Below are 22,708 nucleotides of genomic sequence, written 5' to 3' on the forward strand. Positions count from 1 at the left end.
TTAGCCAGAAAACAAATCTTATGTTAGCAAGATGCAAACATGCTATCCAAACATGTCACTTTCCCCAAATCTGTCAAGATTTCCATGAACAATCGATGTGCCGCAGTCGGCCATAGACTGAAGCGGCGAGTTGGATAGAGAGTAATGAGAGTGAGATGTGGAATGATTGCTTTAGTTCAGAGGGGTGTAGTACCGGCAGCATGTTCTAGTCTCCATTATGTGGTGTTCAGAGGACAAGGTGCTGAAGGACAACATTTTAAATAAAGTCTTTGACTGTGACTCTTAATCATATTAGATACAGGCTGATACTCTTATGTAGCCAGCATATTAATTTGGAAAGATGAACAGACAAGTTTCACCAGAACTACTTAGTAGGTGTCCATTATGATTTTTTAACGGACATCCTGCAGCCACTCAGAACTGGGTAATCACCCAGACCATGGTATAAATTATTCGATACACTGTCATTGTAAAAATACCCCATGCAGTTTTAAGGATATGAACCATTTAAGCATTACCTGAAATATTGAAGGTGGTAAAATTGGGGCCCTTTCAAAAACACTTTTTAATTGTGCTTTAGTGGTGCATAGGACCAGAAAAAATTGTTGATTTACCAAAAACTAATTGCTACACTGCTGCCACTGCCCACTACCTGGGTCCTTTGGGCCCCTTGGGACATTGAAGGCCCCGAGGCAAGTTGTCTGCTTGCCTAACCCATTTTTGATTTAAATAGAAAAAGGTGATCGAAAATTACCAGGTAGCCTTTATGTAATTTTAAAGACCTCATTATCATTTGAATTAATAAAATGAATTAAAGCCATATAACAAACCATAAACCCAATGCCTTATGCTAAATCTGCATGTGCCAAGTGTGGCCATAACATCTCCCACGAGCGCCCGGGAAAACTTTGAAATATCTAAACTTTAATAATAAAATAATCCAAAATGAGAAGCCTTTTTATTAGTGCATAATTCAGGCTCATTGATTATTTATCGAAGCGGCTGGGGGCTGACTGCAGTCTGAAAGGTTATATAGCAATATTCCTGCTACAGAAATAACCCAGAAGTAGGAGGGACGATAGAGTTTTGATTTAAATGAATCCACCACGGGTTTGAGCTGGTGGGCTCTCAGTCTCTCTATCATGTCATCTCATTGTCAACTCAGTCTTTCTTTCATGTTTTTGCTGAATACAAAACCGTTTTTGTCTTCTGTCTCTGCCTCAGTATCTCTGTCTTCCCCTGAATCATTTTTACTGCACTCCCACTCCTATTATCCCATTTTGTCTTTGTCATTTACATGACAAGTGGAACTGGCAGAAAATATGTGTATTGATATTGTTAATGTCACAATAAAAGCAAACTTACAAAAGTGGTCTTTGTGATCTCAAATTATCAAAGTTATTGTAAAAAGCCAGCTTGCCCACGCAACTCAGATTGTCACACGACTGTGTAGAGAATAAGCTTCTCTTTTATGACAAATTGTTTTTTTTATTTTAAATCAATTTCTCAAAAAGAGCACCAAAGATTAGGCTAAATCAACTGTGAATACATGTTCATCTCAGCAACAGGACCACAGTATCTGTTCTCTCACAAGCTTGCAGGAGAGTACACATCTTCTGGCATCACAGGAGAACTGGGACTGACATTCAGCCCTGGACTTTGGGATGGAGAGGCCTTTCGTGCGAGAGTCCAAAGGGCGCGGGCAGAACATTTTCTTGGCATAAGTTTTAACAATACTACAGTTTTGTGATATGAAGAGAATCTGATGTTGCTGTAGACCTTCAAGACACTTTAGCATTTCTTGTTGACACCTGCCTCCTCAGTTTGTATAACACCACTGCCTTGAATCAAAACAAGACCAGTGTGGTAAACTAAGTCACAGTATACTGTATTACTAACCTCTATACCACAATGTGTCCAGTCAGTAAAGTGCAAAAAATAGTTACATATATGTATGCACACTCAGATACCATGTAGAACTATATAAACAGAGCAAATAAAAACTCTGCATATGTAATAAGAAATAATAACAAGCAGGCTATTAACAGCAAATATTTGGAAACAAAAACAACCAAACTCCAAGGTACAGGCTTACATCTTCTCAAAACCACAAAACAAATGTAAACTGTCCTGTTTCACGTCCACAGAAAGCCTAGAAGCAGTCCAACAGTTGTTGGTGACCTGGTTAACTGTGGTTACAGCAACCTTGGCTCTTAAAAGATTTGTCATTTTGACACATTTAGCTGCATCTTGCATCAACAATTTTCATTTTTAGCTTGTAATTTTTCTGCACTACACATTTCTTCCTCGGCTCCTGTTTTCTTTCTTTTCACCACATTTGTGCTTTACGTTTACAACAAAAGCTTCAGATTGAAACTCCTCACATTGGAAATGACTGAGATCAGATGTTAACCATTACCAGGGTAGTCCAAATTATGAGTGACTGCTTGTATCCCTCCTTCAATACTGAAACTATAATATAGGCCCAGTCTGACAGGCCGTTTTCACTCTGTGCTGTTTTGCAGTTGTGGTCCAGGCCAAAATTTGCACTTTGATAATTAAAAAATGAAAAACTTTGACCACTAGCTAAGTTACTCCAGAGTGGACTGGCTATTTGGGAGTCCTACCAATGGCATACTGATGACTAAAATCCCATACTACCTTATTTCAGTCCACACTGCGAGCGTGTTTATTTTTAGTACTCAGGAAGGCCAACCCTGAAAGTCTCTCACGGTTCTTCTAGGATTTGTTCAGACTGTACACTTCAACAGTCACAGGCAGAGTAAAAAACAGTTTAACAGCTGTAGCTACATCAGACACACTTGATAATATGTAGTGGTGCTTTATAAATACACAGAGCGCCAAATATTAAACTGAGCCTTGCTTGATTTTCTTTATTGTGGACACTAATGCGTGTCTAAATGAGAGCAATGGCGAGGTCAAGGAGAATAAAACCTGACTGAAAAGACAGTGATCAACAGGAAGAACACATTATAGATGACACTCCGGTAATGTTACCATCGGATGAGAGACCACCATGCAGCAACAGCGTCAGTCTCAGGTGAGGAAGAGCGCAGAGTAAACCTAATACAAAAACATAACTGTATTCCAAAAATGATCTCTTAAAAGGCCACTGTGAAGGTTTTAGGGGGACATAGTGGCATAAACTGAATAAAATATTCATTAGTTTATTATCAGCTGCAACTATGAGTTGTTGTGTGTTGTGACTGTGGAATAATCCATTTATACCTATACAGGGAGCGGGTCCTCCTCCACGGTGCACCACGATTTCTCCACAGTAGCCCAGAATGGACAAACCAAATCCTGGCTCTAGATAAGGCCTTTAGTATTTTTGCATCAGCTACCATAGTTCTCCTGCACGCTTGGCACACGATAGAAGTATCAATTGGTTGCAATCTGCAACTTCACCGCTAGATGACACATAATCCTTCACACTGGTCCTTCAGCACCCCAATGTCCTTCAAGCTCAAACACCTGTATTGTCAACACTAAATATATAACACTTGCTTTAGAAAGCTAGATGCCATCTACAATGCAGGCATTCAATTCCAGGATCACATTGACATAACATGCCGCAGGATCCAATAAGGATACATTTTCCAACACACACACTGCACACAAAAACAGTCACCTTCATCCCCAAAAACCAAAAAACAGCCTTCAGCCACCTTTGTCCTCACATGATTTTGATCATATTTGTCCCTGCAGTGTCTCGCTTCAGTAAACACAGCAAAGCAGAAATGTTGGAAACAGATTGTACATCTAGATATCAAATATAACACTGCCAGACCAAGGACATGACACTTCTTCTTTTTGTGGAGAAATGGATTTTTTTGTTGAAATTATCTACTGGTTTAATGGAGAATTGCAGACCCTCTCTCTTTCTCATTCTATAACCCTTCATAAGTGTTCAGATCTTCTGCTGCTGGGTTTTTAAATACACATAATTATACACACAAGAAAATAGGCAGCACAGCTTTTGTTAACTATGCTCCAAAATGATGGAATACCCTACCAAGAGCTATAAAAGAAGCAGGCTCTGTGAACATTTTTTTTCTTTTAAGATTTTTTTTGGCCTTTTCCTTTTATTATATAGGACAGGTTGAGTGTGAAAGGGGGAGGGAGAGGTGATGGCATGCAGCAAAGGGCTGCAGGTGGGAGTCAAACCCGTGGCTTCTGCGGCGAGGACACAGCATGAAGTGCTCGCTCTCCTATGTGCGCCCCATCTTTGAACAGTTTTAAAAGACTGCTGAAAACCTATTTATTTAGTCCTGCTTTTACTAATGACATTCTTGTAACATTATTTTATATTAATCCTCCTATTTTACTGTTCTCTGTTTGTTTAACATTGACTTTTATATCTTGTTTATCACTGCCCGTCTTTAAATTATCTAATCTTGTTTTTTTGTTTGATTTTATGTGTTGCTTTTTTTTATTGTGAAGCACTTTGAGCAGCATCCCTTGTATGAGAAGTGCTCTATAAATAAAGTTTATTATTAGTATTATTTTACTATATGTACTTCTTAGATTTTATTTTAATAAAACTTTTTGTAGGCTTACAATGGCTTGAGATGCATGTTGAGCATCATAGTAGCTAAATTTGCCACTATGGATGTTCAAACAACAGCTGGATAACTTGTGATAAGGCGAGGTCTTCAAAGATTCTGTTCAGCGTATCTATGCATGAAGATACAACATGCTCAGAAAAGTCTGCACACATGCAAATATGAGGTGCATCTGTGCATGAAGATACAATACTCGAAAGAAAATGAAGTGTGTGTGCTCTAATTTGACTAAGTTATGCGTTTCAGAAGAGGGGTTGCAAGTCTTTCAACCTTATTGCGTCAATCAGGTTCAAACGGTTAAAAAAAGTCACCGACATTATGACTTGAGATCTTTCTAGGAAAACAATATCCAGTGTTAAAGTCAGGTTCCACATGTGGTTCTGCTGCTACTGTCAGTGCTTAAAGTCACGAGTCATTACCCTGTTAAACAGTGATTCACCTCTCAGGAGGGAAAAATGAAAAGCCTTCATCAACACAATTATCTTTTGCTCTGTATAAAGAGATCGCACAATGAAAGTGGTAGTTGAGAGAAAAATCTTTGTACAGCTCCAAAGAGGTCAGTCACTATTTTTCTCTTTCAGAGAAAAGTTGCAGGCACACCAACAAAGACATAATCTCCAAGTAATTGTCTTGCAACTTTTTACTTATTTCTTGATAATTATTGGACCATTTCTTGCTCAGCTGCTTGACTCCATCTTGCTGAGGTGAAAGGGTTAAAGGTAGGGAATAACCACTTTTTTTGTCTTTGTTATTGAACATTGTGGTAAACGAATTATATTCCCATGCTCATGGTTTTAGTCAAAGAATTATACGACTGAAATGCTGAGATTAAAATCGAGCTAATGATATGTAGCATGTCCATATTGACAAAAATTTAAAGATTTAGACTATTTGTACACACAATTTAAGAAATTAACTAAGATCAGCTCTATAGCAAACTAGTGCTGTTTACTTGATATGTTTATCATTAGAGCAGTGGTTTCTCCTCATGAGGAGATTTTCAAATCATTTGTCAGACAACCTGGTCCTCCACAGTCAGCAGAGACTGCGCAGACTGAAGGCACTGGGTGCACACTGGGTGGCATTGCTATTGTTGGCAACTTTGAATTTTTTTTTCTGTCTGCTTATCATGCAGATACACTGCAAAAAGTGAGCTCTCAAAAAAAAGAAAAAAATGCAATAAAATGGGGCAAATATTATGTAAAATAGGCAAAATTATCTGCCAACATAATAGGAAAAATGTACCAAGATTTTTTGAAACAAGTAAAAAATATCTAGTCCCAAATTACAGCAATACTTAAACAGGTGCAATTTTCTAAATAAAAAGAAAAAAGTTTTTCAGTGTAATTAAGGAATAGCGTAATGAAAATAATGACATTAGTGTTTATTGGTAAACGTTACGTGATTACTGGGGCGGCCTGAGTAGAGCCTTTTTACCTATGTAGCCTGAGACCTCTGCAATGGTCTGGGTTCAGTTCCAACCTGTGGCCCCCTTGCTGCACATCATCCCCATTCTCTCTCCCTATTACCGTTATTAGCACAACTAAGAGTGACGGGAAAGGTCCTCTTCGCTCTTCACTCTTAGCTGCATTAATAAAGGCAATGAATAATCCTAAATATCATACTACTGAATTTAGAACAGTAAACTGCGTTTCACACAAATGAGATGTTATTACAGTAATGCCGTACACCCAATGCTGTGCTACGTCAACTGTTGACACCATCACTTTGTGTTATAAACGTTTCTTTCGGTATGTCCGGCATTTTATTTGTGTGGGTTAGAGAGATTGTGGAGGCCTTTCGGATTCAGTAGGAGAGGCTGGCTCTGTGTTTAATGAGCTTAAAGCGGACCAGACTCTGGTCTCTTTCATCCCTGTAGCAGTCAGTGCAGCCAGTTAGCTCACTGAAGCACGGAAAGACCCCTTTAACAACCCACCCCACCCCCACAGACAGTCCTCTCTTTATTTCTGACTCTCTGTCTCTGTACCTCTCTCATTCTGTTTCTTTACCTGGTCCAGTTGTTTCTTCTGTCGGATCCGCTCAGCATCAGTTATATTCGTGCGTAGTTTTGCTCCTCTGCCTTCTGGCTGTCAATGCAGCGCTTTGGTACTTCCTGCTGCTGCTTCATTAGCTGCGGTTCCGTCTGTATCGGGACACAAGAAAGGGGAGAGACAGTCACACGCAGACACTGGGTTTACACCAGAGCTGTGTCTCTAAAATGTGTCATATATGTGGAACAGAGGTCGCCTTGAGCTTTGAAATGCAGAGCAGTGCTTCTGGAGTTGTCATAGGTTAGATTCACCAGACCGGATGATCTGTTTGGGGGAAAGTAATTACCTGTTCTTTGACAAGCCCTTGACCAAGACATTTAATTGCCAGTAGAGATTCGTTAGCTGCACAGATGCAAAGGGCTATGGTGCCGGACATCTCCTGGGAGTGAATATGTGTTACTCTCTACCTGGTTCGAACCAAATATTTTACTCAAATATGATGTTTGTAGTTTCTACTGTTATATTTTCAGATTGACTTGTGCTAAAATCTGTATGAAATATGAAGATGAATGAGAGCATTTTGAGAAAACTGAAGAAAAGGGATCAGAGAGCAGCAGAGAATAGTGAAGTAATTTTCCTCTGTCTAATATACCCCAACTCCTGTCCTTTTATTCATCTTGGAGAGGCAGCAAGGGCAGGCTGCTGCTTGGAGAATGCCATACTGCTGTAGTTGAAAGGGCTAAAGAGCTTCGTTAATTCCTAGATCAGGTGTTGCTTGCCTGGTGTGTATGGGGGCTGTCCATTGTTTCAGTAGCCCACTATTCGGAGGCCCTGTTAGTTCAAAAAAAGTCCCATTGGACAGAAAGCCCATTACTCTGACGGCTGGTTACTCCTTGCTCTGAAGTCCTCTGAAGATACAAGTCCATTCTCATTCTAAAGTTGTCAAATACTGCCGCTGTGTCAGTGATTTTGGCATAATATAAAGCCACTTTTTGCTGTGGTACAATATGTCACCGGGCAGCGGGTTTATAATGCAGTCAGATAGAACCTTTCGCGGTGTTATAAAACAAGCGGGCCAGCTCATTTTCATTCCAAACTTAAAATACTGCCACTGTGTCAGTGTTTTGGCATAATTACGTGACACCAAAAGAGACCTTTTGCATGTGCATGGAATGCCATTGGACGGCATCAGCTGCCAGACAGAACTGGGTGCAGTGTTATCATACACTGGCAGATGGCTGGATGCCACTTGGTGCAACCACCCAATAAGCGCATGGCAGTTCATTTGACAGCACTGCCAGTTCGAAGCTGTCGTGTGTGCATGAAACATGGCAGGACGGCATAAGGTTGAAACGCTACTCGAAACAACGTAATACAAGAAACACAAGTCACCAATAGAGCGGGGGGTAGGAGAGGTGGATGGGTCGATCAAACCCAGACTTTGATGCAGAAGTCCGGTGTTCACTTCCCATTTGAATGTGATGTTTTTTTCTACCATATGCCTCTTTTTCCCTAATCTTTTCCCTTATCCTGTAGCATGTAGACTCGAAATTTCACAGACAAAGCGGCAACGTGACGAGATGGGATGAGAACGTGTTGTGCAGACAGGAGGGGCAGTGGATGGGTGCAACAAACCCCGGACTTTCACCAGAGAGCCCAGCATTTTAGGCTGTACTGGGGCCCCACCAACTGTGGATGGTGAGGTGGTGGTGAGATTTTCAACATGACATTCACCACTTTTGAAAGAAAATAGGGGGTGGTGGTGAAGTTACTTTCCAATACACTGAAATAGCTTTGGATTAACTGTTTTGTTTGACATTTGCATTTTGCAAAATTTTGCTTGTGCTACCATTTAGAGGTTTCTTTATGCTATGTCTTCACTCTGAGCAACACTGCACTTCACAAAGCACTTTTGTACAACATTACATCACTGCTGATTGTAGTCCAACCATATCGCAAGAGAGTCAGAATAATGGATGATTCTGCAAAGCCTAGACTTAATTAAACATTTTTAAAAAATCATCCTTTCTGCAATATCTACATGCTGCAACAACAGTTTAGGGAAAGATTGTGGTCATGGCAAGAGATTAGGCAACTGAGCACCCAGTTAAAGTTAGGGTACATTTGCTGTGCATTTTGTATTGAAGTCCAACAATGGAATGGGAAGGCCAGAGGGTTGAAAAAAAGAGGTTAATACACTGAAATGAAGTTTTTTTTAACTTGACTGAGGTAAACAAAGTTGATTTATTGATACAAGATGTGATAAATTGAAAAGAAAACAGACTTTGGAAATCGTGACTCATGAAGCATGTGACCTATTTCCCACTTCGCTTCACTTAAGAGAAAAAAAATGTAATCCCTGCTCACATTAAGTAACAGTAGGCATTTTTTACCTGTAAATAACAGCTTCTACATCATATAGATGATACACTGACTTGTAACAGGAAGAATAGTGCCTCTTTCATTCCCACTACTCACCCTGAACACCTGCTCCTGTACTATGCAACTTTGGTGAATTGGTACAATCTCACGAAAAAATATGTATTGCTTTATGGCACACAACAACACTGGGCTATAAAAAACTAGCTAGTTTTTATCTTTTTTGGAACCCAAAAATAGAACAAAATAAATAAAGCACAATTACATAAAATGTTACCATAGCTTTTGTGGGTGTCACAAATATATATAAAAATATGATATATATATATATATATATATATATATATATATACATGCATTTTATTATCAGACAATGTGAGCATGGTGGAGTGCTGAGAATTTCCACTTCTTGCTCACAGAGCTGTTTTTTCTCGTTCTCAAAGCCACCTCAGGCCGCACTGCTCTCAACTCAAATTTCACCCCACTGCACTCTGTTCGCTCACTGCAGCCCCCAAACAGAAAAAGCTTTTTTGTATGTATTTTTTGTTTTAGCTTAAACACCAGTAATCTCGCAAATAAAACCTGAGTGTTATATAAATTTGGAGCAGGAGAAAAATAGATCCTCCAGCTTTAAAAATAAATAAATAAATAAAAAATCCGCTCTGCACTACATCCAAATACCTTCCTTTTGTGCTCCCCAGTCACTTCCTTGGCACTCACATGCTCTGGTATTTGAAATATTTCATACCTTCCTGAAATTTCACTGGGGTATGACTGTAAAAGTGTCCAATGCTAACCCACCACAACCACCACCGTGGCAAGGAGTGCATGACTTACTTTCAGCTTTTTAGTAAAGCTTTTCCCTAATAAATACACAATAGAAACCCACAAAATGTTAAGAAAAGTAACACCTATTTTCCTTATTAAACAAAGAAATACAAATGTACACCTTTGAAATTCCAGTTTCTCTCTGTCACAGAAGACTGACGAGGCTTAATTGCTTTGTTAACTCATCTTGAAACACACTTCATTCAAACTTGACAAAAACAAAATAAAACTCACTCAAACCATCTTGGTTTCTCTTGCGAGTAATCTAGTTAGTAAGTCCACTGTTCCAAAAATCACCTACCGTTTGGTCAAAATAAATTCGTAATTCACCAAGTAAGATGTAAAAAACATGTCGTTACTTCCTACAGTCTCTCCTTGCCGTTGCTGGTCACTGGCTGTTTTCAGTCCTGCAACTTATCCCTCTACCACTGGATGTTGCTGTGTTTTTCAACTCAGCTGCCTGTACAAGTAGAAACTGCAGACTGAGCTCTGGTGGTGCATGCTGTGCACTACATACAATGAGTTTAATAGAAATAGGAGTGCCTCTATTGAAAAACATAGCTTCAGGACTTGTCAGCACCCTGCTATACCGTAATTCTGTACCGCTCAAGCCTAGTACATACTCTAATTTTAACATAAAATCACTTCACTGCTAAATACTTGCAGGTACTGTAATTAGCTGCTTCTGAACCTATAACAAAATCGTCCTAGTGTTACATCCCTTAGAATGTATTAGTGAAAGGTACAACAGCTAAGGGTCTCTTGGATGATAAATAGGCTTCATAAGGCTTAAATGGCACTGTAGGCTTTATGATTAGGACCTCACATAACAACTAAAGTATACATAAATACATACACCTACTAGCATAGGTGAAAGGAAACGATTTTCCTCTGTAGGTAATTAAACTAGAAAGAAAGAGAGAGAAGGAAAATCTTTTTTTTTTTCTTTTGTGTCTCCAACTCAAAGGTTTGGCAAAGAGCAGGCTCACACTTCAAAGAGTGACGGTTGAATCCCTCATTGAGGTAGAGCTGAGCAACCATAGAGCATTTATTGTGCACGGCTTCACAACACAGCATGAACGCAAAATAGAATAGCAGGTGGTCACTGAGAGATAAAGATGTTTAATTTAACATAATTTAACATGTGCCACAGAATGATGGTAAAAGGGCAGATATTACAATGCTGAAACATGAAATAAAGTTAAATTAAGCACATGCAAAATGTAATTATGTTCATGCACAAGTCATTTAAGCCAGTTTAGCGAATGCAAAATGCAATTCTGAGGTATTAACGAGTGCTTTGGTGATTTTGTGTGGTGTTGTTATTCACTGCAGTTCAAAGAGAAGCAGGACAAATCAAATCTTTATTTGCCAACTCTTTCACCTAGTGAACAGAGAAAATCAAAGTAGCGAGACAGTCTCTGACTACAGAAAGGAAGGCAGATGAGAGGAGGCAAAAAGTCAAACATTTAGGATCTATTTCAGCTGCATACATTAAAATCTAACATGGATGAGACAGACGGAGAATTTGCACTGACACCAAATCTTTTCAGGACTACATGATGGTGAGATGTTGGATTTGTTTTTCTGAGGAGAACAGCAAATGCAATCAAAGTGACAGGGTGGCACACGGGTGCTGGGAGGGTTTCAAGGCCACACACATGGGAAACCTGTACGGGGCAGCACTTACTGTGGAGTCATTCAGCTGGCACACTGTGTAGAAACTGACTAGAGCGCTTTCACGCAATTCTGAGGAAAACTTGCTGATGATGACGCTTTTTGACAGGGCAGAAAGTAGGAGCACGCTGGGAATTCAACAGCGATGGTTAAAAGGGGCAGAGTGGAATATGACAGGATGTTTTACCCGTTTTCGTTGGAAGTGTAAGGCTGAGCAGAATTTGTTAGCATCTCCAAAAAAGACCTATTGACATCCTGTCTTAGGACTGCTAGAAAGCTAATTGTTAAATGAGGAATGAAATACGAGAGGTTGACAGCAGCAGAGACTGACACGTGACAAAGTGGTAAGGACGACTTGAGAAGACAAATCATCTTTCTTTAATGGTAAGTCAGGATGTCAAAGAGTCATGCATTAAAAATGTATACTGTCATGCAATTTAAATAGTAACACATCTGTACTGCTTTTATCTCCACAACACATTTGTTTGCAAAGTGCCACCTCACACCCAAACAGATGTAAAGCCAATGACAAGCGATAATGCTGTCAGTCGAGCGCTAAACTCCTCCTTGCTGATCAGCTTTTCAGATAAGCCTTTTCTTTTATTCAGAATCCCTCCCTCCCTCCCTTTTCTTGCTCACTCCCTTCCCTGCCATTTCAAAACCAACTCAGCCAACCTCATCTACACCAATCTCAGCTGGAGACATAGAAAAGACAGAAGGATGGCTTTAAATTGAGCAGAGAAACAAAGCGAAAAATGGTTACCCACAGATCTGTCAGGAGGTAATGGCTTTTTCTAGGAATCACTATGGGAATGTGATTCATGAAATACACGTGGGATTATATCTGTCCTCAAGAGTCAGCAAGCCGTAGACTGTCTTCACCTAATGAATTCATTTAATCTAAAGCTGCACTGATAAACAATGTCTTAAATTTATGATGGACAGAAGCATAGCACCAAACACTGGGCCTTGTGCTTCAGCAATCTCTGTGGCTCCCCTGCCCTTCCTCTCTTGATCCGTGTCTCTGTCATGTACCTTTTAGAAAGCCTGTCAAAATATGTGGGTTATGCACAAATTGCTAGCTCATCATTATGTGGGATATGTCAACAAATTCTCATCCCAAGTTGTCACATATTGCTGCTTTGTCAGTGCCAGTGTCGGTACCAGAAGCGCTCCAACCTTACGCTATCCAGCAGCGTATTATGTGGACACAAAGGGCTCTATCTGGCCCAATTATTAACTGATGCTGTCCAGCCATCTGACCCGAAAATGTTTGATTTGGTTTGCTAAAATGGGTAGCAATCTGTAACAGCAACAGCAACGGCAGTGGTTGCTTTTAACATCCTGCAAAAGCCTCAAACAGACAAAGGCTGAAAAGCCTCAATCAAAGTTGTTCTTCAAGACTAGAAGCACAACTTACTTAAAACTATCCATTGAAGTTGATGACCCTGCTACTGAGATTCATGCACTGTAAATTACTTTTGTCAAAACACTTACAGATAACCTTGTCAAAAAGTTGTGTACTACCTTCACATGAATAGACCTTTCTTGCTAAAGACATCTGACTCATCAAAGGGAGGTGTAACTAAAAGCATGCTGGTGCTCCATTCCTTTTAATTGTGCGACCAAGATATTGTTAGGTTTGTGCGAGATGAACTGCGCCTCGCTATGGAAGTGTCAAGATCAGGCAGCAACAGAACATCCATCTGTAGGCTTCCCTTTGTTTGCAGACAATGTTGAGACAGCTTTGGCTGAAAAATTTGGGTATGTGTTCTTAATTGCTGATGAAGTAGAAGCAGAAGATGATGCCATTCCAGAATGTAATAAATAACCAATAAATTTATCAGATCTGAACTTTTACTCAGTGTAAATAATTATTTTTAGCAGTTACTGTTATGTGATATGTAGCCAGTGAATAATTTCTGCTTTGCTCATAAATTCCAACTTAATCATCCTAATGGGCACCAAACTTTGTACCAGTGAATTGATGATACTTTTTAGGTTCAAGGTTTTGAGACTCCACCTATGAAAAAAAAGAAAAAAAATGAGTCTACTTTTCATAGTGTTCCAAGTTTGTCTCTCAAAAGTTTTATTTGTTTAAATATGCCACTGGTGAAACTCGGCAGAGAATCTGAAAAACTGGGCCGATTTCAGCCTTTAGAAGATATGTTTATTGAATAAGCATGGATTGATAATGAAACAATGGGCCCATGGGCACAAATATGCAATAGACCCCACCACCTCTCCCACATATGAGCAAGAAACCCAGACTTTGTGGTGGTTTTGCATCTCTTTGTAGTCTTTATCAACATGTTTTGCTTTGCAGTGGACTTTCATGTCTACATATTACGCTCTAGGTATTCTTCTCTTCTGCATCTGCTCTTTGGGGGATGCCATTACCGTGATGTCATGATATATATATATATATATCCCCTTTATCTAACCAGGTAAAAGACTCATTGAGATTTAAAATCTCTTTTCCATGAGTGACCTGGCCAAGAGGGCAGCTCAAACAATGGTTACAACAATAATTACAAACAGACAAAAACAACTACCACACAAAGAGTGGCCATAACCTCCAGTTAAAATGCAATACAAAACAATCAAATACATTATTATGTGCAATTATCAATTTTGGTGAACATTAGAGTAGCAGTCACATTGACAAGGAGTGGTATTTTCTCAATCGTTTAAAAGTGACTTAAATTCCCCCAGAGTGATCAGCTCAGACAGTTTCATGTCCCTCTGTAAATTATTCCATGAAGAGGGGGTGGCAAATTTAAAAGCTTTTTTGCCAAGGTCTGTGCGAACCTTGGGGACCAACATCAAGAGAATACTGTGAGAGCTGTAGGATGCTAGCAAGGATGGTTAGGATTAGGCAGCAAAGGCAGGGATGGTTAGGTTTAGGGGAAGGAGGCACATGGTGAGATGCAGAAAAAAATCACATTTAAACCTCCAATATCAAAGTCCAGGGTTAGTTGGACCCATCTACTGCCTCTCCCACCCGCCCTACAGGCACCCTCACACTCTTTATATTGTGTTATTACCAGCAGCCTTCCTTCCTGACGGCATCCTGCCACGTTTCATGCAGACGCGACTGGTTCTCAAGTGACCCTGCCCATCTGCGTATTATGCAGATGCTGAAGGCGCTGTATGGCTATCCAGCAGTTTATAATAACACTGGCTGGTTCTGTGCAGCCAAATTCTTGACTGACGCCATCCAGTAGCTATTCATGCAGAGGCTTTTTGTTTGTTGCGATCTTTTGCCATAAGTACTGTCAAAGCGGTGGTAATTTACAAGTTTGGAATAAGAACAGGCTGTCTTTATGCATGTTTTTGTGGTTTTTAGTGTCCTTGTGTTAATTTCGTGTCAATTTGAGGCCACTTTTGGTTGTTCTGTGTCTCTTTATGGTTGTTATTGTTTTCTTTGAGGTCATTGTGTGTATCTTTGTAGCTATGTTGTGTCCCCTTGTGTTTGTTTCATGTCTCTTTGCAGTTCTCTTTTTTGAACTTATGAATATTAGTGTATCTTTGCGGTTCCTTTGTATCTCATATTGGTCTCTCTGCATCTCTTTGTGGTAGTATTGAATCTTTTCTTGGCCAGTCTTACTCGTTAATTGGAGAGACAATTTGCAGGTGAAGGCCGGGGGGCTACCTGACAATTCCGGCCCTGTGCCTGGTAGGCATGCTCAGTTTTCCATCCATGTGAATATGTATCGCTTACAAAGAAACTAATCAAACAACCCTAAATGAAGAAACTGAACTACTCAATCAATGGTCCAGACATTTTCTCATACATAGGCTACACATGGGGAGGATAAGCAACAATACTGACCACAAAAGATAAGTTTCCTTCAATGATAGACATAATTAGACTCGGTTCCAAAAACCTCTGTAATCCCTTTAATGTTTTCTGTCACTTCACAGCACCTATAACCTATGGACTAAACACACTCCACTTCTCTGGCTAACAAGCATCATCATTAAGTTGTAATGAGGCTTTCCTGTGATCTTTATTTATTTTATTGATTTATTTGTATTGTTTATAATAATATATATATAGATTATATGTGTGTGCATGTGTATGTATCTGACATTGTGTTCTGACCTTGTGTTCTTTTTATGTTCGCCTGGCAAAGCAATTTGTAATTGCTTGTTTTGATAAGTGCAATATAAATAACCTGGCAATAAATAACCTGCAGTGTCTGGCTCTTAAAAGCGAGGTTATGGCCATGTGTGCATGACGTCAGAGCGAGTTGAGATAAGTCAGACACAAATCTAACATAGTGCATTGTAAGGGTTTCACCAGTGATGGATTCAGTGCAGGTCTGGTTCGTCTCTAACAACCATTTACAAAGCCAGCTCCCTGGCATTAACACACCTATATGGAATTCAACCATTCTTAATGTCATTTACACTAAGCTGTGTTTGACAAAACAAAATGTCTGCTCCAACAAAGGTCCTATAGTATAGAGTATATAGTACTGATAAAAAGTAAATAAATCTTGGATCAAATAAATGGATAAATTGGTATGAGTAAATAAAATTAATTGAAAAAATGAGAATACAACTATATTAAATAATGTTAACAACAGTTATAAAAGTTAATAAAATACATATCAATTAAATAAAGGTATATAATAAATCACATGAAAACATAAGGCCATTGATTTGTTATCACAAAGCACTCAAACCAGACTTCCAGTTGCGCAGAAAAAGTCTCCTGGCTACAAATTAGGTAAATGCTATAGACTTGGCTTGGGGCATGGTTAAGATATAGGGAAATTTACCACACTTCGTCTACACATACTACCCAAATTGTTTTGACACAAAGCTGGTTTGAAATAGATGTAGCATCTCTTTAAATTAAAGGGAAAAATAGCTTTCTTTTTGAAAATTGTCTGTGCACTTCATGTTGCTCTAGTTGTAGCTTCATCATGCAGACATTCATGTCCTCTAAAAACTGGAGTAATTCACTCCATTGTAAAAGGAATCTCAAAGGTTTCCTGAATTGAGAAATTGATGTAACCCTCTTTCTGAGCTCACTGGCTACCGTATTTTAACAAAGTAAGGGACTCACCACCCTCCTGTCACACTTACTAAACCTGTCATGTAATGTCTGCATGTGATTAGAAAGATGAAGCCTACCTCTCCGCAGTGCCGCCAGCAAGTGTTACTCTTCATACAGCTCGCTACACACTCATTAATTCAGAGTTCTTAGAGCGGGGCTGGTTTGAGGGGTGGTGGAGAGGGCTCCTCAGGGCCCCTGGATGGTGCATATAGGGCCTGAGGTTGGCCTTCCTGCTGGTTTTATGTCCTCTCTTCCTAAGAGGCTGGACAGATAAAAGTGCAGCAGGCAGCCGCCATGCAAATCAGTTGCTGAGGGCACGAGCAGTCGTCCCTGCGGGTGAACGATAGCTGTTGGCCTCCAATGGATCATGGCGCGTCAGATGAGAGTGGGCACAACTGGACCCTGAAGCATGAAGCTGAAGGGTGGACATACAGTAAGTGCGCCGGGGAAGTTAAGATCGCATGGAAGAGGGTGAAGAGGTCTGGCAGAGATTTTGTGGCTGTAGCCGAGGGACAAGCTGATATTCATTCCACCATCAAACTCAAAAGTCATTGCTTTTTACCAGACAGGATGGATGGCCAGCAGGACTAATTGGTATCAGTTGCCGTGCAGCAGCTGTAGTTGACTGAAAATTAATCATCAGTCCACGCATTGGCTGACATTCCCACATTTTTGTCAGATGTAACTGCTAAAATCTCTCAGACGAACACCTACCTTTTGTGGAGACACACAAACAAACGCACCTCATGAATGATGGAAATATTTGATAGATTTTTGCCTCAAGTTTGGGATTTGCAAACCTGTGCATTTAATAAGCTGCCGTCTTTCCTATAAGTTTGTGCTTGTGTTTAAACTTATACTAAAAAGTACCTACAAAAACCAAATCTTTCACAGTCATAATTAGTCCACTACATTTGATTACACTCAAATAATAAAGCTATTAATTAATCATGTCGTAGTGCATGGTGAGCAATTTACAATTAGTGCTCATGGCACACAACAGGCATTACACATCCATTCTCACTACCCAGAATTCCTGTCAGGATATGATTTACAGTTTATCAAACCAACAGATGAGCCACGCCACACAGAATCCCCAACCAAAAATTTGTCCTTTTTACCGTGATGACCAAGCACACAAAAGCTGAGAGGCACAAAGACAAACTGAGAATTGAAAAACAAATATTAAAAGACGTAAAGCAAAAGACAGGTTATACGTTTCTTTGCATTTTACATTGCAGCTCATCATCATACTTTGGAAAGTTGCCGTTATTATTTCACGTTTATCAAGAACCTGGCAGACCAAAAATATAGTTCTGATCTGATTTTCTGCAATGAGTATAACGTTACAATGGTCAACACTATAATGTTTTATCGAAATTAGCTTAAAGTATTTTTTTAGCCAATACCAGAAATTAGTTTTTAAGGGTGGCAGTGATGGTCCGTCAGTCCACCACTGCAGTTCACATTTAAACATCTTGACGAATACTGAATGGGTGGATTGACATGGAATATTGTAGACAAGCACGGTCCCAAGGACGCTGTGACTTGTTGGTTGTATAACTTTTTACCTAACACCATTTAGTTTAGAATTACCCAATGTTATATCTCTACAACTACGACATAGATTGGCACACATATTGGTATAAATGACTGTGATTTTCAGAGGATGCATTATGGATTTTGGTGGTACTTCAACTTTTGAGTTTGAAATACCTCAGTAAATATTGGCAGGATTGCCACAAATGGTACAGGTTTCAATTTCCCCTCAGAATGAATTGTAATACCTTAGGTAATCCCTTAACTTTTCATCCAGTGCCATCATCAAGTCCAAATTTCCATTTGTCCAATACTTTTGTTTATAACAAAAACTTGTAAAACTATTGACATCATCGGCTTCAGCTTACGTGGGTTAGGAGCTAATTATAGCATATGTTAGCATGTTAACAAACTAAACTAAGATGAAGCCTCTGGTGGTGCTCACCCTAACATTTAGCTCAAAGCACCGCTGTACACAACCTGCCATGATTGCAAGCAGAGGACCTATATTTTTCAATTTAGCCGCAGTCATGTAGTTAAGAGTATGGCCTTTTACAGTACACCACTCTCAGCCAAAGAGCGATTGGAGTATATTGGTAGAGTACTCCCACTTCCTGCTCAGTAACCTACCCACCTTTGGATGTGTGCATGTGTGAAACAAACAAAAGCTGACATGTAAAAGGCATGCACATGGGAGTTGGACACAGTTTGATGCTCTTAATTCATAATCAACATAATTAAGTTCTCCTGTGTCGCTCCTCAAGTAATTAATAATGGCTTTTTATCTGTTTTTTAGTTACAACTGTCACCACAACTGCTAACGAGTGAAACAAAGTGACATGAGGCCCACTCTCCACATGGGAAATCACAGGCTCAATACTTTATACTGTTGCCCACACTTCTATGTACCTTTTGAACAAAATCATGTAATTCCGTCCATATTTTCTCTATCAGTGGCAGCAGCTTTGTTGTGGTGCCACCATCACTGAATGAATGATGGATGTACAGTGAATTTGTGGGGGATTCACATATCCCCTCTTATTATTATGACTAGTGCTGTGTCACTTCCTCCATTTGGACTGGAACTCATTTTGTTGGTTGAGGGCACTTTCAGTGATGTGCTCAGTCAGACAGATCATAATTGCTTTTTTGTAATCGTGGCCTGCTGTTTGACAGCTAAAACATGGAAAACATGAAAAAAAAAACCCAGAAGATCTGACCATTTTACCCTTCATATCACCAATACACAGACAAAAACACACATATTTCCCTTTTTTGAAATGTCCCGAGCTCCTCCGATCTTTTTCTGTAGCAAGCCCCCCAGTGGTTGAGTCAGCTAGCCGTGAACATCAGGACTACTCTCTCCCCCAAAAACCTTCCGGTGCGCCCTACCAGATCCATCTGTTCAGACCTCTGGTGCTGGGCAACCCCACAACGTCTCCACACAGCCGGGGAACTGTTGGACTCACACACCTTCCTGTTTGGCTGGCTGGCTGTTTGCTGTCTCTCACTCTCTCCCACATAGATACATCTCTTTCCTCCCTAGCTTCTCTTAGAGAAACGATGAATATGCATGCCACTGTGTTGTGCACACAAAGGGTAGCATTGGCATGTGTGAATGCATACATATTGTGATGAATATCTCATTTAGATGCCATTCCAAATATCTGTGAAATCATAGTAATGAGATAGCTCACCATAGTGAGCTAAATTTTATAATGATCTATGCTTCCTCCACTGAACACTGAAACATGTATTTCAATGTATCATGCAGAACCAACACACTAGCCTGTTTGAATATAAGGTCCATACAAACACTAAACAAATAAGCAGATTAGCACAAATATTCATTTTAAAGGTCAAGTGTGTAGGATTTAGGGGGATATACTGGCAGACATGGAATAGTGAATGGTGAAATGTACACTCCTGTGAGAACATCTGATGCAAATTTCCTCTGGACAAAATCAGGACAGCATCAAAACATGAGGTGCTCTAGATCTGGATGATGCAGATGCTTCTGTTCTTCCCAATGTTACAGTCCAGTCCTGGCAGCAAATTTAACGCCCCCTGTCCGGCATTATGAGATTGAGCAAGTCTCGCAGTTGCAGTTGAAATGTGTCCATTTTTCTGTCATTTGATTCCTAATCAAGACGATCTCGTAAGAATTGCTTTACTTTGTCAAAATTATTGAAAATATTGATGGATTAAACGCGATTACCCCTTTGAAACCTGGAGCGGCACCACTTTTCTTGTGCTGCTTTCAGGTGCCTTACACAAATATTGACCTTTGAACCCTGAGCAAATTGATGCGATTTCTTTCCAAAACATGGAAAAAAGGCAGTGAGCAACTTGATAAGAAATGTTCCACAATTTGCAAGAAATTACTAGATTTAAGAAAATTAGTTTTTAAAGCTAGGGAAAAATGTATATAAAAGAAAAATGCTGCAGACATTTTATAATTATACTAGTTACATAAGTAAAATTAGGTTACAGAATTAATTATTTAGTTAATTATTAATCATTTTAATTATTTTTTAAGCACGTTCCCCTGGTTTTTTTTTTTTATATTTTCTGTCTCATTTAATGTTATTATTATTATTAACTATTTCCCAGGTGCCAATTTTTGGGTCATTTCTTCTTTTGTTGCTTATTATCCTTTTCCCATATTTTAGAAACAAATTTGCTTAGGTTTCAAAGGGTTAACTATTAGTATTCTGTGATTAATCATGTTTTTAAAAGCGAATCATTTGACAGCCCTACTTTGGACTCTTTTTTTCTTGACCACTGCTGATTAATGAAAGTCATTAGATGATACAGCGCAGCCCTTAGTTTGGGAAGCAATAATATAAACTCAACTCAACTTATTTGATAATTTGCCTCCGGCCCCAATCTATTTATTAGATTTTTTGTTGCATGGCAGCATTCGTCTGCAGCCTCAAAACTGGCAATGACAAACTGACTTAGACTAAAAGGTGGACATGATTTTTGGCGTGTTATTTCTAGAATTTAACCTTGACAGGAAAGAAAAGGACAGAATGCCTGTCTGTCAGTCAGTCACTCAGCTGATTGATTGGTCGGTCAGTCAGACAGATGGTCAGACCAGAGACAGAGAAAGGACCAAAAGAACAAGTAAAGATCCAAGCGTAGATATCGCCGCACATGTAGTGGCAGGGAAAGGCGTGAGGTAGGGTCAGGCCAGGGTACATTGGGCTTCTCATTAAATAATTACAGCCTGTGGTCAAAAAGCTGTGAAAAAAATGTGACAAGGTCACTGTGGTTGTCAGCTGAGGACACTCAGAGAGTAGTGGGAGTCAAGCCTCAGCCTTCTTTTTAGACTATCAAAGATATGTTATAAAAAGATGATGAAACCAGAAAGGGAATCAAAAAAAGACTTTGATATATACTGTATCAGTGCTCTTCCTGTGATATGGCATTTTTTGACATGAAAGCTTTTTTGCAGTCATACTTTTCTGTTTTCCCTAACAGTCGGTGCAGTGCATTAATATTGGCAGCCCCCAATGGCAGCTTGGAAGGGTCCAATTGGATTGGAACAGCACTTTAATGGGGATCAAATGGAACAAGCTCAAACAAACAAACATTAGGCTCTGAGTTAATGAGCTTGGCTGCACAATATAAATGACCTGCAAAAGGCTGTCGCGTCCTTCGCTCTGTATAGTGCAGCTGCACTGTCTACGATGTGAAACACAGCTTTTTGACAAGAGGCAGCATGCAAAATTTAAAGTATGGGTGGGAGTGTGAATGAGTGAGCATGTGAGTGAATGAGAAAACTGCCAGACATTAGATTCAAACACGGGTCACCCACAGGTCTCTGATTAGCTCTGTTTCTTCAGTTTCTTCAGTTATTAGATAGAGTGAAGAATTCTGCAGCCTGACGCATACAGTCCGCCATGGTTTAAGTATAGCTCAACGTGTAGTCAGATGGCATATAGCTGAGATGATTATAGTGGTTTTTCAAGAGTTTTACATGTTTTCACTGCAACAAGGGGAGAAAATCAAATCTGACATGAGAAGCATCTCTTCAGCAACTTAATGCTGGCTCTGTGTTATCATGTGTCATTAAACTGATTTTTTGATATAACATTATTACAGTGTCCTTGAAGACATGGTGAAATGAGAAATATATTGTTCAAGTTCCAATCCTGTGTCTCTATGTGCCTACTGTGGGATCCTGCAGTGTTTCCCAAGCCAGATGAGATACTTAAGGTGCTGTCACACCTGTAGTTCGGTTCATTTTGTCTGGGCCCAAGGAAAAAAATGATAATGATTGTTGAAATTCAGTTCCGTTTCAGTTTCTGTTCACATTGACTTTTTACCAACAAACCAAAAGCAGTAAACATGAAGTTCTACTGACTGAACTAACTTGCTGATTGGACAGTTTTGGTGTTTATCATCCTGCATCATCAGGACTCATGTGAGGAATTCAAAATATGGTGATGGACAGAAGTTTATGCAGCACTTAAACGCTTCTAAAGTATTTATATTTATGTTCAGTGGCATCACAAAGAGCTCATAGAGAAATAAATGGTTGTAAGTATTATTAGTTGGCTATTATAATACTGCAAATCCATTGCATGTTATCAGGGCTCCTGCTGCCCTTGTATGTAGTGGTGTAATTG

General features: G+C 39.6%; 1 long non-coding RNA gene across 2 annotated transcripts in view; it reads right to left on the reverse strand.

Annotated features, from left to right (window-relative positions):
* Positions 1 to 22,708, reverse strand: part of LOC148190018 (uncharacterized) — a 132,902-nt gene that overhangs the window by 37,449 nt on the left and 72,745 nt on the right. For both annotated transcript variants that reach the window (XR_015776295.1, XR_015776296.1), the window contains exon 4: positions 6,596 to 6,729. This is a non-coding gene — a long non-coding RNA (uncharacterized LOC148190018). The remainder of the gene's footprint in view (positions 1 to 6,595; positions 6,730 to 22,708) is intronic.

Source organism: Plectropomus leopardus, chromosome 3 (assembly GCF_026936395.1).
Source record: "Plectropomus leopardus strain MGB_pleo_1.0 chromosome 3, ASM2693639v1, whole genome shotgun sequence".
NCBI lineage: Eukaryota > Metazoa > Chordata > Actinopteri > Perciformes > Serranidae > Plectropomus > Plectropomus leopardus.